This window comes from Oryx dammah, unplaced genomic scaffold (genome assembly GCF_014754425.2).
Source record: "Oryx dammah isolate SB20612 unplaced genomic scaffold, SCBI_Odam_1.1 HiC_scaffold_3, whole genome shotgun sequence".
Lineage (NCBI taxonomy): Eukaryota > Metazoa > Chordata > Mammalia > Artiodactyla > Bovidae > Oryx > Oryx dammah.
This window is the reverse complement of record NW_024070187.1, coordinates 91,189,129-91,202,958: the sequence shown is the minus strand read 5'-3', so window position 1 is coordinate 91,202,958 and position 13,830 is coordinate 91,189,129. Positions and strand designations below refer to the sequence as shown.

At 40.5% G+C, this 13,830-nt stretch overlaps 1 pseudogene; it reads right to left on the bottom strand.

Annotated features, from left to right (window-relative positions):
• Positions 1–11,922: 11,922 nt before the first annotated feature.
• LOC120861479 lies at positions 11,923–12,884 on the bottom strand (annotated as a pseudogene).
• Positions 12,885–13,830: the final 946 nt, after the last annotated feature.

The window sequence follows — 13,830 nt, the reverse complement described above, 5'->3', positions numbered from 1 at the left end:
TTGAGCACACATACTGCCACCACGACCTAGTACTGTAGCACCAGCCATAAATAGTATGAGTGTAAATACATGGTAATAGTATGAGGCAGGGTGCATTCTGTTTTAACAGGACATTTCCAGTCATAAAACAAAAATACTGACCATGTACTGGGAGTCAGGGACTTCCCTGGTGGCTCAGCGGTAGAGAACTTGCCTATCAATGCAGGAGATGTGGGTTCGATCTCTGGGTCAGGAAGATCCCCTGGAGTAGGAAATGACAACCCCTCTCCAGCACTCTTGCCTGGGAAATCCCATGGACAGAGGAGCCTGGCAGACTATAGTTGGTGGGGTCACAAAGAGTGGGACGTGGCTGAGCAACTAAACCACGGCAGCTGGGGCATGGAGAGCCGGACTGCACACATGCTAAGCCTCCTGCATTTCCATTGCTGTCTTAGTCCGGCCACACACTGAATTAGTGTGTGGGATTTCTACAGGAGAGGGGATAATTCTTTAGCTACTGTGTTGCCAACTGACCTTATGTTAGCTGTTTGGTTTTAAACTCAGTAACAGAAAAGGAGGGAATTGCAGTGTGCCTGTGTCCATGGAAAATACATTCTTTAGGCTTTCCAGAGACAAATTTATGATCAACATTTTGATCCTGTGTTTTGCTTTATTAAATTATCATACCATGTGCAATTCTATTTTGAATCATTTCTTTTTTAAAAAAGAGGAATAATGCTTGTATTGGCTGAAATTAATGAAAGGTTCAAACTTTCCATAAATTGCCTCTGTGAATCCCCCACGCCATCAGCTTCTTTGAAGTGGGATGGTAACTTGACTCAGCACTTTTGACCTTGGCCCACACATTGCTCTGCTGGAAGAAAAAGACTACGCTTTACCTTAGATTGCTTCTTCCTCCTTTAGAAACTGATTTCTAAAGACAAGGTAGAGACATTCTCTGAAAGGACCTTTCTGACATGTATGGTAAGTGGTTGGAAGTGTATATATAAATTTTGGAGGTTAGTCTCTTCTGCTTTAAAAATGTATCATACCTATCCTGGAGCCACTCAATATAAAGGTCTCTGACTTGGAACTTCCCTGCAAGTCCCAGATACTGTGATCACACTTGAATGAAAACTGTCATTTATGTGCTTCAAATATTAATAAATTGCACAGAGTACCAAAATGAGCCATCAGCTTGTGCTATATATGAAAAATCTGAATACAGGAAATGTATAGGCAAGTGTTCAGGAGAAGAAAAATGTGAAGAGCGCTGTTCTGATGGAGGCATTGGTAAGTATCTGCATGTTATCTATTGAACTGAAGGAACTTCTCCCTAAATTCCTATGTCTATTTGATGGAACAGATTAAGCCAGTTGAAAACATGAACACTTATCAAACTCTTTGTTGTAGTTGTTCAGTTGCTAAGTCATGTCCAAGTCTTTGCAACCCCATGGACTACAGCATGCCAGGCTCCCCTGTCCTTCACTATCTCCCGGCATTTATCAGATTCATGTCCATTGATGGTGATGCCATCCAACCGTCTCATCCTCTATCACCTCCTTCTTCTCCTGCCTTCAATCTTTCCCAGCATCAGGGTCTTTTCTAGTGAGTCAGCTCTTCGCATCAAGTAGCCAAAGTATTGGGGCTTTGGCTTCAGCATCAGTCCTTCCAATGAATATTCAAGGTTGATTTCCTTTAGGATTGACAGGTTTGATCTGCTTGCTCTCTCCAAAGAACTCTCAGGAGTCTTCTCTACCACCATAATTTGAAAGTGTCAGATCTTCAGCACTCAGCCTTCTTTATGGTCCTGCTCTCACATCCATACATGATCACTGGAAAAACCATAGCTTTGACTATACAGACATTTGTCAGCAAAGTAATGTCTCTGCTTTTTAATGGGCTGTCTAGGTTTGTCATAGCTTTCCTTTCAAGGAGCAAGCGTCTTTTAATTTCACGCCTGTAGCCACCGTCTGCAGTGATTTTGGAGCCCAAGAAAGTAAAATCTGTCACTGCTTTCATATTCTCCCTTTCTCTTTCCCCTGAAGTGATGGGACTGGATGTCATAGTCTTACTTTTTCGAACGTTGAGTTTCAAGCCAGCTTTTTCACTCTCCTCTTTCACCCTCATCAAAAGGCTCTTTAGTCCTCTTTACTTTCTGCCATTAGAGTGGTATCATCTGCATATCTGATATTGTTGATATTTCTCCTGGCAATCTTGATTCGAGCTTGTGATCATCCAGCCTGGCGTTCTATGATCTGCATATAAGTTAAGTAAGCAGGATAATATACAGCCTTGTCATACTTCTTTCCCAATTTGGAAGCAGTCTGTTGTTCCATGTATGATTCTAACCGTTGTTTCTTGACCTGCACACAGGTTTCACAGGAGGCAGGTAAGGTGGTCTGGTATACCTATCATTTAAGAATTTACCACAGTTTGTTGTGATTCACACAGTCTAAGGTTTTAGTGTAGTCAATAAGCAGAAGTAGATGTTTTTCTGGAATTCTCTTGCTTTTTCTATGATCCAATGAATGTTGGCAATTTGATCTCTGATTCCTCTGCTTTTTCTAAATCCAGCTTAAACATCTGGAAATTCTCAGTTCATGTACTGCTAAAGCCTAGCTTGAAGGATTTTGAGCATGACCTTACCAGCATGTGAAATGAGTGCAATTGTGCGGTAGTTTGAACATTCTTTGGTATTGCCCTTCCTTGCAGTTGGAATGAAAACTGACCTTTTCGAGGCCTCTGATCACTGCTGAGTTTTAAAATTTTTCTTTCTTTCTTTATTTTTTATTTTACTTTACAATTCTGTATTGGTTTTGCCATACATTGACATGAATCCACCACGGGTGTACATGCATTCCCAAACATGAACCCCCCTCCCACCGCCCTCCCACAACATCTCTCTGGGTCATCCCCATGTACCAGCCCCAAGCATGCCGTATCCTGCATCAGACATAGACTGGCGATTCATATACATGACGCATTAAGTGCAGCAGTTTCACAGCATCCTCTTTAAGGATTTTATATAGTTTAGCTGGAATTCCATCACCCCCACTAGCTTTGTTCATAGTAATGCTTCCTAAGGCTCATTTGACTTCATACTCTAGGATGTCTGACTTTAGGCTAGTGACCACACCATCATGGTTATCTAATTCTTTAAGACCTCTTTTGTACAGTTCTTCTGTGGATTCTCACCACCTGTTCTTAATCTCTTCTGCTTGGCCCTTATCATTTCTATCCTTTATTGTCCTATCCTTGCATGAAATGTTCCTTTGATATCTCCAGTTTTCCTGGAGAGTTCTCTAGTCTTTCCCATTCTGTTTTTCCTCTACTTCTATGCATGGCTCATTTAAGGTGCTTTCTTTTCTCTCCTTGCTACTCTGTCAGCCTTTTTATGGCTCCAAAACACAGTCACCCTGAAATATCTGCCAAATGCCAAATCCATACCAAGCAATTGCTATTTGACCTTGAGGTCAACAAGTAGAACTGTGATACAACTTTCAATATCTCCTCCGCCCCACCAATGATCAAAGTCAGGCTCATGCAAGCGCTTCTGTAAATTTCAAAATATATACGGTCTGTGATAATAGGCAGCCTTTCAAGCCACATGAGTATTAAATAGAAACTTAGAGAGATTGAAAATAAAAGTGGTTTAGAGGAAATTGCTTAAACCATGAGGGATAATTTTCCATTCTGGTCATTGTAAAAGGGAACCTGATCGTCATGTGATTAACTTACCTACATATACCTTCATTTAGTGGTTTTAAGGGTGGTAAGCCATGATTGCTATAGAGTGTTCAGCTTTGCTTTTGTTTATATATGTTTGAGATGGGAGGGTTGGGGGTGAGCAGAACCTATGAAGTTGTCCCCAGCAAAGAAATGGAAAAAGAGGCTCCGTGAGAGCAGATGATGAGAATGAAGCCAGATCCACGTTCCAGGCTAGAGAGAACCCAGAGCTTAAAGGACAGAATGGCCAGGCAATTAGTTTTGGGAAGAAACTCCCTTGTTGACATATGCACGTGCCAACGACAAATAAGAGAGGACAGGTTTAGAAATAATTCTGGTGTGTCCTCTCAGTTGGCACAAGTATTACCAGTCATATAATGTATAAGGTTGCACATCCGTAAGGCTGAGCTATGACTGGTGTATGAAGTCCTAACGATGCTTAGTTACCAGAAGTGACTCTCAGAGGTGGGCCGCAGATTTGGTACCAGAATCCCTTGGGGTTGGGACCAATCAACTTCCCCACCTACCCCAAACATAGTGACCCATCTTTCAAATTGTAGTTTGCCTCAGAGGTAAGAAACAGTAAAGTATGCACCCAAATTAGCAGTAGCATTTGATTGTTCACTAGAATATTTTCTATGAAGACTACAGTGATAGAAAGGGGGAGCAGGCTTCTTGGAAAACTGATGTAGGAATCAAAGGTGAAAAGAGAAAATGGAGATTATGAAAAGGAAACAAGACACCCCCCACACCAGTCACCCATCCTGGTGCCCCACCTCATTTCAAAACCCTTTCAGGAGTGGAGATGGTGCTGAGAAGGTGGACACAAGTGCTTATGCCAGTCCTAACGGAGGGCTGCCTCCTCAATCCAGTTCCTCTGTGCAGAAGTTGTCCTTGGCTTAGCCTTCCACCCCCCTAGATCCCCCTACACTGACGTCATCCCCTTACATGACCCTGTTCCCCAGGCCATTGGACTGGGGCTTCACGGTCCTTGTCCTTGGTGAGGAGTATTAGTAGATCTGAAAAGAGAGAGCTAGACTTGAATCTTGGTTCTGCCACTAATTACTTTTCATGGCCTTTGGTGTGTAACTTGCTTTCTTGGCACCTTGGTTTTCTGATTTTTAAAATGATAGTCATGGAAAAGTTAAGTGAGCTGAAGTGAAGTATTTGATGCACTGCTTGGCACAGCTAGCAAGCAGCCTTTGTGAAGATTCCAGTTAAGCAGGTACCGGTCTCCCTCCTTTAAGCCATTATTCTACCAATTACCCAACTCTACTGTTGCATCTTTAATCTTTAATCCAAAGATGCATTAAAGATTTACTGAGCATGGCCCTGACCATCAGAACCAGGCCCAGATTCCCCAGCAGCCAGTCCCTCCCATCAGGAAGCCTCCACAAGCCTCTTATCCTTGTCCATCAGAGAGCAGCCAGAATGAAGACCACAGTCACAGGAAACTAACCAAACTGATCACCTGGATTACAACCTTGTCTAACTCAATGAAGCTATGAGCCATGCTGTGTAGGGACATCCCAAGGTGGACGGGTCATGGTGGAGAGTTCTGACAAAACGTGGTCCACTAGAGAAGGGAATGGCAAACCACTTCAGTATTCTTGCCTGCTACTGCTAAGTCACTTCAGTCATGTCCGATTCTGTGTGCCATTTCCTTCTCCAATGCAGGAAAGTGAAAAGTGAAAGTGAAGACAATCAGTTGTATCTGACTCTTTGTGACCCCATGGACTACAGCCTACCAGGCTCCTCCATCCATGGGATTTTCCAGGCAAGAGTACTGGAGTGGGTTGCCACAGTATCAAAAGGCAAAAAAGATATGACGCTGAATGAAAAAAACTCCCCACATCAGTAGATACCAAAATGCGACTAGAGGAGAGTGGAGAAATAATTTCAGAAAGAATGCAGAGAGGGAGCCAAAGTGAAAAGAGCACCCAGTTGTGGATGTGACTGAAGATGGAAGTAAAGTCCAATGCTGTGAAGAACAATATTGCATAGTAACCTGGAATATTAAGTCCATGAATCAAGGTAAATTTGAAGTGGTCAAACAGGAGATGGCAAGAGTGATCAACATTTTAGGAATCAGTAAAATGAAATGGACTGGAATGGGTGAATTTAGTTCAGATGACCATTATATCTACTACTGTGGGCAAGAATGCCTTAGAAGAAATGGAGTAGCCATTATAGTCAACAAAAGAGTCCAAATGCAGTACTTGGATGCAATCTCAAAAACGACAGAATGATCTCTGTTCGTTTCCAAGGCAAACCATTCAATATCACAGTAATCCAAGTCTATGCCCAACCACTAATGCAGAAGAAGCTGAAATTGAATGGTTCTATGATGACCTACCAGGCCTTCTAGAACTAATAACAAAAAAAGATATCCTTTTCATCATAGGGGACTGGAAGGCAAAAGTAGGAAGTCAGGAAATACCTGGAGGGGCAGGCAAATTTGGCCTTGGAGTACAAAACAAAGCAGGGCAAAGGCTAACAGTTTTGCCAAGAGAACACACTGGTCATAGCAAACACCCTCTTCCAACAACACAAGAGATGACTCTACACGTGGACATCACCAGATGTCCAATATAGATTTCAGATTGATTATATCCTTTGCAGCCAAAGATGAAGAAGCTCAATACAGTCAGTAAAAACAAGACCAGGAGCTGACTGTGGCTCAAATCATGAACACTTTATTGCAAAATTCAGACTTAAATAGAAGGAAGTAGGGGAAACCATTAGAACAATCAGGTATGAGCTAAATCAAATCCCTTAAGATTATACAGTGGAAGTGACAAATAGATTCAAGGGATTAGATCTCATAGACAGAGTGCCTGAAGAACTATGGACAGGGGTTTGTGGCATTGTACAGGAGGTGGTGATCAAGACCATCCCCAAGAAAAAGAAATGCAAGAAAGCAAAATGGCTGTCTGAGGAGGCATTACAAATAGCTGAGAAAAGAGAAGTGAAAAGCAAAGGAGAAAAGGAAAGATATATACATCTGGATACAGAGTTCCAAAGAATAGCAAGGAGAGATAAGAAAGGCTTCCTCAGTGATCAATGCAAAGAAATAGAAGAAAACAATAGAATGAGGAAGACTGGAGATATCTTCAAGAAAATTAGAGATACCAGGAAGATATCTGGAGTGAGAAGCTGAGTGAGCCTTAGGAAGCATCACTACAAACAAAGCTAATGGAGGTGATGGAATTCCAGCTAAGCTGTTTAAAATCCTAAAAGATGATGCTGTGAAAGTGCTGCACTCAATATGCCTGCAAATTTGGAAAACTCAGCAGTGGCCACAAGACTGGAAAAGGTCAATTTTCATTCCAATCCCAAAGAAAGGCAATGCCAAAGAATTTTCAAACTACTACACAATTGCGCTCATTTCACATGCTAGTAAAGTAGTGTTCAAAATCCTTCAAGCTAGGCTTCAACTGTATGTGAACTGAGAATTTCCAGATGTTCAATCTGGATTTAGAAAAGGCAGCAGAACCAGAGATTAAATTGCCAACATCTGCTGGATCATAGAAAAAGCAAGAGAATTCCAGAAAAACATCTATTTCTGCTTCATTGACTATGCTAAAGTCTTTAACTGTGTGGGTCACAACAAACTGGAAAATTCTGAAAGAGATGGGAATACCAGACCACCTAACCTGCCTCTTGAGAAATCTGTATGCAGGTCAAGAAGCAACAGTTAGAACTAGACATGGAACAACAGACTGGTTCCAAATTGGGAAAAGAGTATGTCAAGGCTGTATATTGTCACCCTGCCTATTTAACTTATATGCAGAGTACATCATGCAAAATGCCAGGCTGGATGAAGCACAAGCTGGAATCAAGATTGCCGGGAGAAATATCAATAACCTCAGATATGCAGATGACACCCCCCTTATGGCAGAAAGAGAAGAAGAACTAAAGAAACTCTTCATGAAAGTGAAGGAGAGTGAAAAAGTTGGCTCACCATTCAAAAAATGAAGATCATGGTATCCTGTCCCATCGCTTTATGGCAAATAGATGGGGAAATGATGGAAACAGTGACAAACTTTATTTTCTTGGACTCCAAAATCATTGCAGATGGTAGACTGCAGCCATGAAATTAAAAGATGCTTGCTTCTTGGAAGATAAGCTATGACAAACCTAGATAGCATATTAAAAAGCAAGAGACATTACTTTGCCGACAATGGTCTGTATAGTCAAAAACCATGATTTTTCCAGTAGTCATGTATGGATATGAGAACTGGACCATAATGAAAGCTGAGCTCCGAAGAATTGATGCTTTTGAACTGTGGTGTTGGAGAAGACTCTTGAGAGTCCCTTGGACTGCAAGCAGATCAAACCCATCAATCCTAAAGGAAATCAACCCTGAATATTCATTGGAAGGACTGATACTGAAGCTCTAATACTTTGGCCACCTGATGAGAAGAACTGACTCATTGGAAAAGACCCTGATGCTGGGCAAGATTGAAGGCAGGAAGAGTAGAGGATGATAGAGGATGAGATGGTTGGATGGCATCACTGACTTGATGGATATGAGCTTGAGCAAGCTCTGGGAGTGGGTGATGGACCGGGAAGCCTGGCATGCAGCAGTTCATGGGGGTCACAGAGTCAGACACGACTGAGTGATTGAACTGAACTGAGCTGAACTGTTGCATCTAACTCTGAGGAATACAAGTATTTGTTTCCACCCATTATCCTCCAGGACTGAGTTCCTGCTGAAAGAGGTCCAAACCTTATGGCTTTGTATTCCTCACACTGCAACTTGTACTGTCATCAGTGTAAGTTCAATGAAAGTGTCTTGGATCCCCATGGTCCCTCTGCTGACTGAATGCACAAGTTAATGAATAAAAGGGGAATGGTGGTGGGGAGAAATGAAACTAGAAGTCTTCATTAAGTGAGAGGACTGTTCCAATACAGCATCCTTTTCCGGTTTTGACTGGTTCAGCAAGGAAGACACCAGACTTACTGGATCTTCTTCTGAATACTGTTGACTAGCTTGTGGGCAGAGGAAGTCTAGGCCGTGTTTACTTTTAAAGAGCTATACAAGGAAGGCTTGTTGGAATTTCCACACGAGGTTGTTGAAATAGAAGTGACTAAGAAAGAGAAGCCCCGTGCTGCCGAGACATGGCGCAGTTTCACATTATCTGTCATCAGCTCGAGAGGTTGGAGTCTTCTTATATTTCAGCACCACCTCCTGCAGCTGGGTCTGCTGACAGCAGGTTCTCTTGATTTCCCTTGTGAACACAGAGGATTTTTTTTTTCATTATTTTTTATTGAAATATAAATGTATATACTTACAATGTTACATTTATTTCAAATAGACAACGTAATGATTAGATCTTCTTATATTTTGTGAAATGACCACCCTGATAAACCTGGTTACCATCTGTGCCCATGCAAAGTTATTATAATATTATTGACTACAATATATTTTACATTCCCGTGACTTATTTGTTTTATAATTGGGAGTTTATACCTCTTAATCTTCTTCACCTGTTTTACTCATCCTCCCATCTGACAACCAACAGTTTATTCTCTGTATCTATGAATCTGTTTCTGTTCTTTTTGTTCAGTTGTTTTGCTTTTAAGATTTCACACATAAGTGAAATCATATAGTGTTTGATAGTGAAATCAAACACAATATATAGTATTTCACATTTAAGTGAAATCATCATATATTATCTGATTTATATCACTTAGTATAATACCCTCTAGGTCCATTCATGTTGTCAAAAATGATAAGATTTCTTCTTTTTTAATGGCTGGGTAACATTCCGTGTGTGTGTGTGTGTGTGTGTGTGTGTGTATTGTATCTTCTTTATACATTCATCTATTGATGGACATTTAAGTTGCTTGCATATCTTGGCTATTGTGTATAGGCTGCAAAGATATAGGGGTGCATATATCTTTAAGAATTTATTTGTTTTCTTCAGGTAAGAAATTTTACTTACTCAGAAGTAAACTTGCTAGATTATATGGCAGTTCTATTTTTAATTTCTGAGACATCTCCATAATGTTTTCCATGGTGGCTGTACCAGTTTACATTTCACCATCAGTGTACATGGGTTCCCCTTTCTCCATATCCTTAACAGCACTCGTTACTTATTGTCTTTTTGATAATAGCCATCCTGACAGGTATGAGGGGATATCTCACTGCAGTTTTGATTAGCATTTCTTTGATGATTAGTGATGTGGAGAACCTTTTCAGTGTCTGCTGGTCATAGTTATATCTTCTTTGGGAAAATGTCTGTTTAGGTTCTTTGCCCATTTTTTTTTTTTTTTTAGCAGCAAACTCAACAACTGTATTGATTTTTTAAATTAGCATATGATCGTGCTCATGATAGGAAAACATTTGATTCATATACAAAGTACCAAGGAGTCAAGAAAACATAAATGATCATATGAGTCAGGTCCAGGATCTTGGGCTAGCTGTATACTTCTGATGTCTTCTTCTCATCCTAGTGTGAGTGTAGTTTCTCTCCATTTGAGTGTTGTTTTAAGGTGATATTGAGGGTGGCCATCTTCTCTATAGGCTAGTCCAATGTAAGGGTCTTTGCAAGTGGGAATTAATCCAAAAGTTAATTCCCTTCAGTTTCACTGTGCATGAGCTGGTTAAGAGGACCTGATAAGTGTCCTTCCATCTAGGTTGGAGACAGTCCTTTACATTCTCTTTTCCAGTATGCACAATCCCTGGTCATAGGTCGTGGGGCATCTGACCTTCATTCAAAGATAAATTACTGAGATAAGCTCAGAAAAAATTTAGAGTATCCTTTTAATAATTCAATTAACCTTTATATTAATATAACAACAAGGAAATATCCAGGAAGTGAGTCTTAGTAAATACAGACCTCCATTAATAAAATTGGGATTTAACATTCATTGAAACATAATCTTTTTCTCTCTAAAATGCAGGGAGCCAGCGTGAGGAATCCTGCCTGTGACAAGGTCATGAGGAAGGAAGCTGACATACGCAAGGTCGTGATCAGACTTCAGGGGTCCCCCTGGAATTTCCTGAGCATGTACCCCAACAACAACAACAAAAAAAAACAGAAATCTGCCGGCTTTTGTACTCTGCTTTTCCACTTTTCTGATATTCTCTGGAAAAAAGTCAATTCAGGGCTTTAGTCTTCTGCATTTGAAAGGGATGTTTCAGTTAAACCCCCTCTGATTGCTCTCTAGCTTACCTAACAGGTTCCCTGGACCTCTTACAGCTTGTGAATTGCTTGCAGCCCCCAACCGTGAGAGGCACAAAGCTTAAAAGCATCTTAAAGATACAGAGCCTTTTCTAAAGAGTTAAAAATTATATTGGTAGAGGGTTTTCGCTGTTGACTCAATGACTGCTGCCAGGCCTCCATATTCTTTATCTTTTAGGCACCTGGGAGGATGTTGATCAATGTGAACGGGATATGGAAAAGGACATATGGTGGTTTTGATGTTAGCAACACTAGACTTTTGAGTTAATCGCTTCTGTTTTGTTGTAAATCACTTTACTTGTTATAAGTTGCTGTATCTTTACTATGTAAGAATGTAACTTTATTTAGTGCTTTCTGAGAGTGGCACCAAACCTTGGGAAGATCAACACAAATAAGTCTTCTGGTTGACAAACCCTTATCAGAAAAAAGGCTGTAAAATGTTAATTGGCCCTTTTTAGCCAGAAGATGATGTAAATTACCTAAGACTTGTGTATACAGCTAGGTATGCAGAGAGAAAAGCCTGGTTTTGATAAGAGTCTGGGCTGCTAACACTGCATAATTTTGTATTACCCATTGATCTCTATGTACAATCTAAAAGGCCTTCTAAACAATAGGAGCCGGAGCCAGTCGCTGGATTGGTTTCCCCCGTGTCTCTCTCTCTTTTTCTCCCTCTCCCTCCTTTTCCTCTTTACTTTAATTTCAGGCTGAATTCCCATCTGGGGCGCGGAGGCTCGCCAAGTCTACTTACTTGCCCTGGCTGTTAAGACCCACGCGAAAGGGAGCCTAAGGCAAGGCACCCTTAGATATTCAAGTGAGCGCTGGTGGCCCAACGTAGATGGTGCAAATTCCTTGTCTGGAATTTTATTGGTCTTCCACGTAATCCAAGTTATTCAGCCCTCTTTCTCCACTTAATTTTCCTACTACACTATTGTTTCTTAATCTAATATTAATAAACAAGTTTTCCTCACCAACGCCATCCACCCTTCGAATTCCCTGGATCCACCGGGGCTGGACCCCGGCACTAAAATTACCTTCATATCTACCAAATATAACCAAATTAAGACTAATTTGTTTGCAAAATAAATCTGGTCTCAATAAACTTGACCTGATTTATGATTTGTATAACTCTAATTGATCAAATGGACTACTTTCTGCTTTGCTGAAGCTTTTTTTTTTTTTTTTCAAACAGCTGAGTATCAACTTATTAAAAAGGTTGATTTAGGCATTGGCAATGGTGACATCTACCTTGACTCCTGACTTAATGCTGATGGAAGTGATCTGCTCGACAATCTCAGAAGGACTGTGCAGGTCAATGAGTCACTTATGGATCTTTATCTGGAATCAATCCCAAGTCTTAGAACCTTCACCACAAGGAGTTTTCCTTATAGTTATTCTCAGAGTCTTGGTAGGCATCCGAACAGGTCCTTTCACTTTGAGATTCTTTTCCTTTGCACCGCTGACCAGCACATGGCTTCTCCAGAGACCTCACACTGTGGCCAGTGAAGGTGATCCTAATCTGGTGAATGGCCACCTCTGGCTCCATGAGAGTCTTGCTGGTGTCTTTGAAGGCCATGGCAGCAGCATGGCTTCCTGACCGACTTGTTCTTCGGGGAGAGTGAACAGCGGTGAGGCAGGAGCAGGAGCAGGTGGCATGGGGCTCTGCTGCAGTGGCAACCAAGTTTTCCTCAAAGAGGTGCTTTGCCGAAATTTTTATAAGGAGTCCCAGACTGAATTTTTTAAAAAGCTTCTCAGGGCTAGGAAAGTCACGACAAGAGCTTGTCACAGATTTTGTCTGACAGATCTAGGTGAATTCCTTCCTTTCCATGGTTCCCAAAATACCTGGAGGTTTCCACACTTGCTAGTCAGGTAGCCTTTCTAATTTATCTGGTGAGGCTGCTGGGAACCCAAGAGTTTCTAGTCTCTGGCAACTTCAGGAAAGCCCATCTTGTACAGCATGACAATGGGCAGCTCCTCCGATGCCAGTGCTATTCTTTGCCCATTTTTTGATTGGATTGCTTTTTTTTTTTTTTTTGGATGCTGAATTGTATGAGTTCTTTGTATATTTTGGATATTAATCCCTTATCAACTATGTAATTGGCACAATATCTTTTTCCATTCAGGAGGCTGATTTTTTAAAATACAGTTTCCTTTACTGTACAAAAGTTTTTTAGTTTGATATAGTCCCTTTTGTTTACTTTTGCTTGTGTTTCCCTTGCCTGAGGAGACAGATCAAAACATATTGCTGAGACCCAGGTCTAAGAACATATTGCTTATATTTTTGTTTAGCAGTTTCATGTTTTCAGGCATTTTATTTAAATCTTTAATCCATTTCGAGTGTATTTTTTTACATGATGTGAGAAAGTAAACCAATTTTATTCTGTTGCATGTAGCTGTCTAATATTCCCGACACTATTTATTGAAGTGGCTGTCTTTTTGCCAAAGTATATTCTTATCTTTGTTGTAGATTAATTGACCATATAAGTGTGGATTTATTTCTGGGCTCTCTATTCTGTTCCATTGATCTGTGTATCTGTCTTTTTTTTTTTTTTGCCAGTACCATACTTTTTAAAAAAAATTATGTAGCTTTGTAATATAGTTTGAAATCAGAAAGTATTATATGTTGAGCTTTGTTCTTCTTTCTCAGATTTCTCTGGCTATTCAAGATCTTTTAAGTTTCCATACAAATTTGAGATTTGTTTTAATTTTTGGAAAAATGCCATTAGAATTTGGATAGGGATTGCTTTGAACATATTGATTGCCTTGGGGAGTATGGATATTTTAACAATATAAATTATTCTAATTCATGAGCATAATATATGCTTCTATTTGCTTCTGTCATCTTTAATTTCATTTATCAAAGTCCTACAGCCTTTGGAATTCAGATCTTTCATCTCCTTGGTTAATTTTATTCCTAGGTAATTTTTATGCA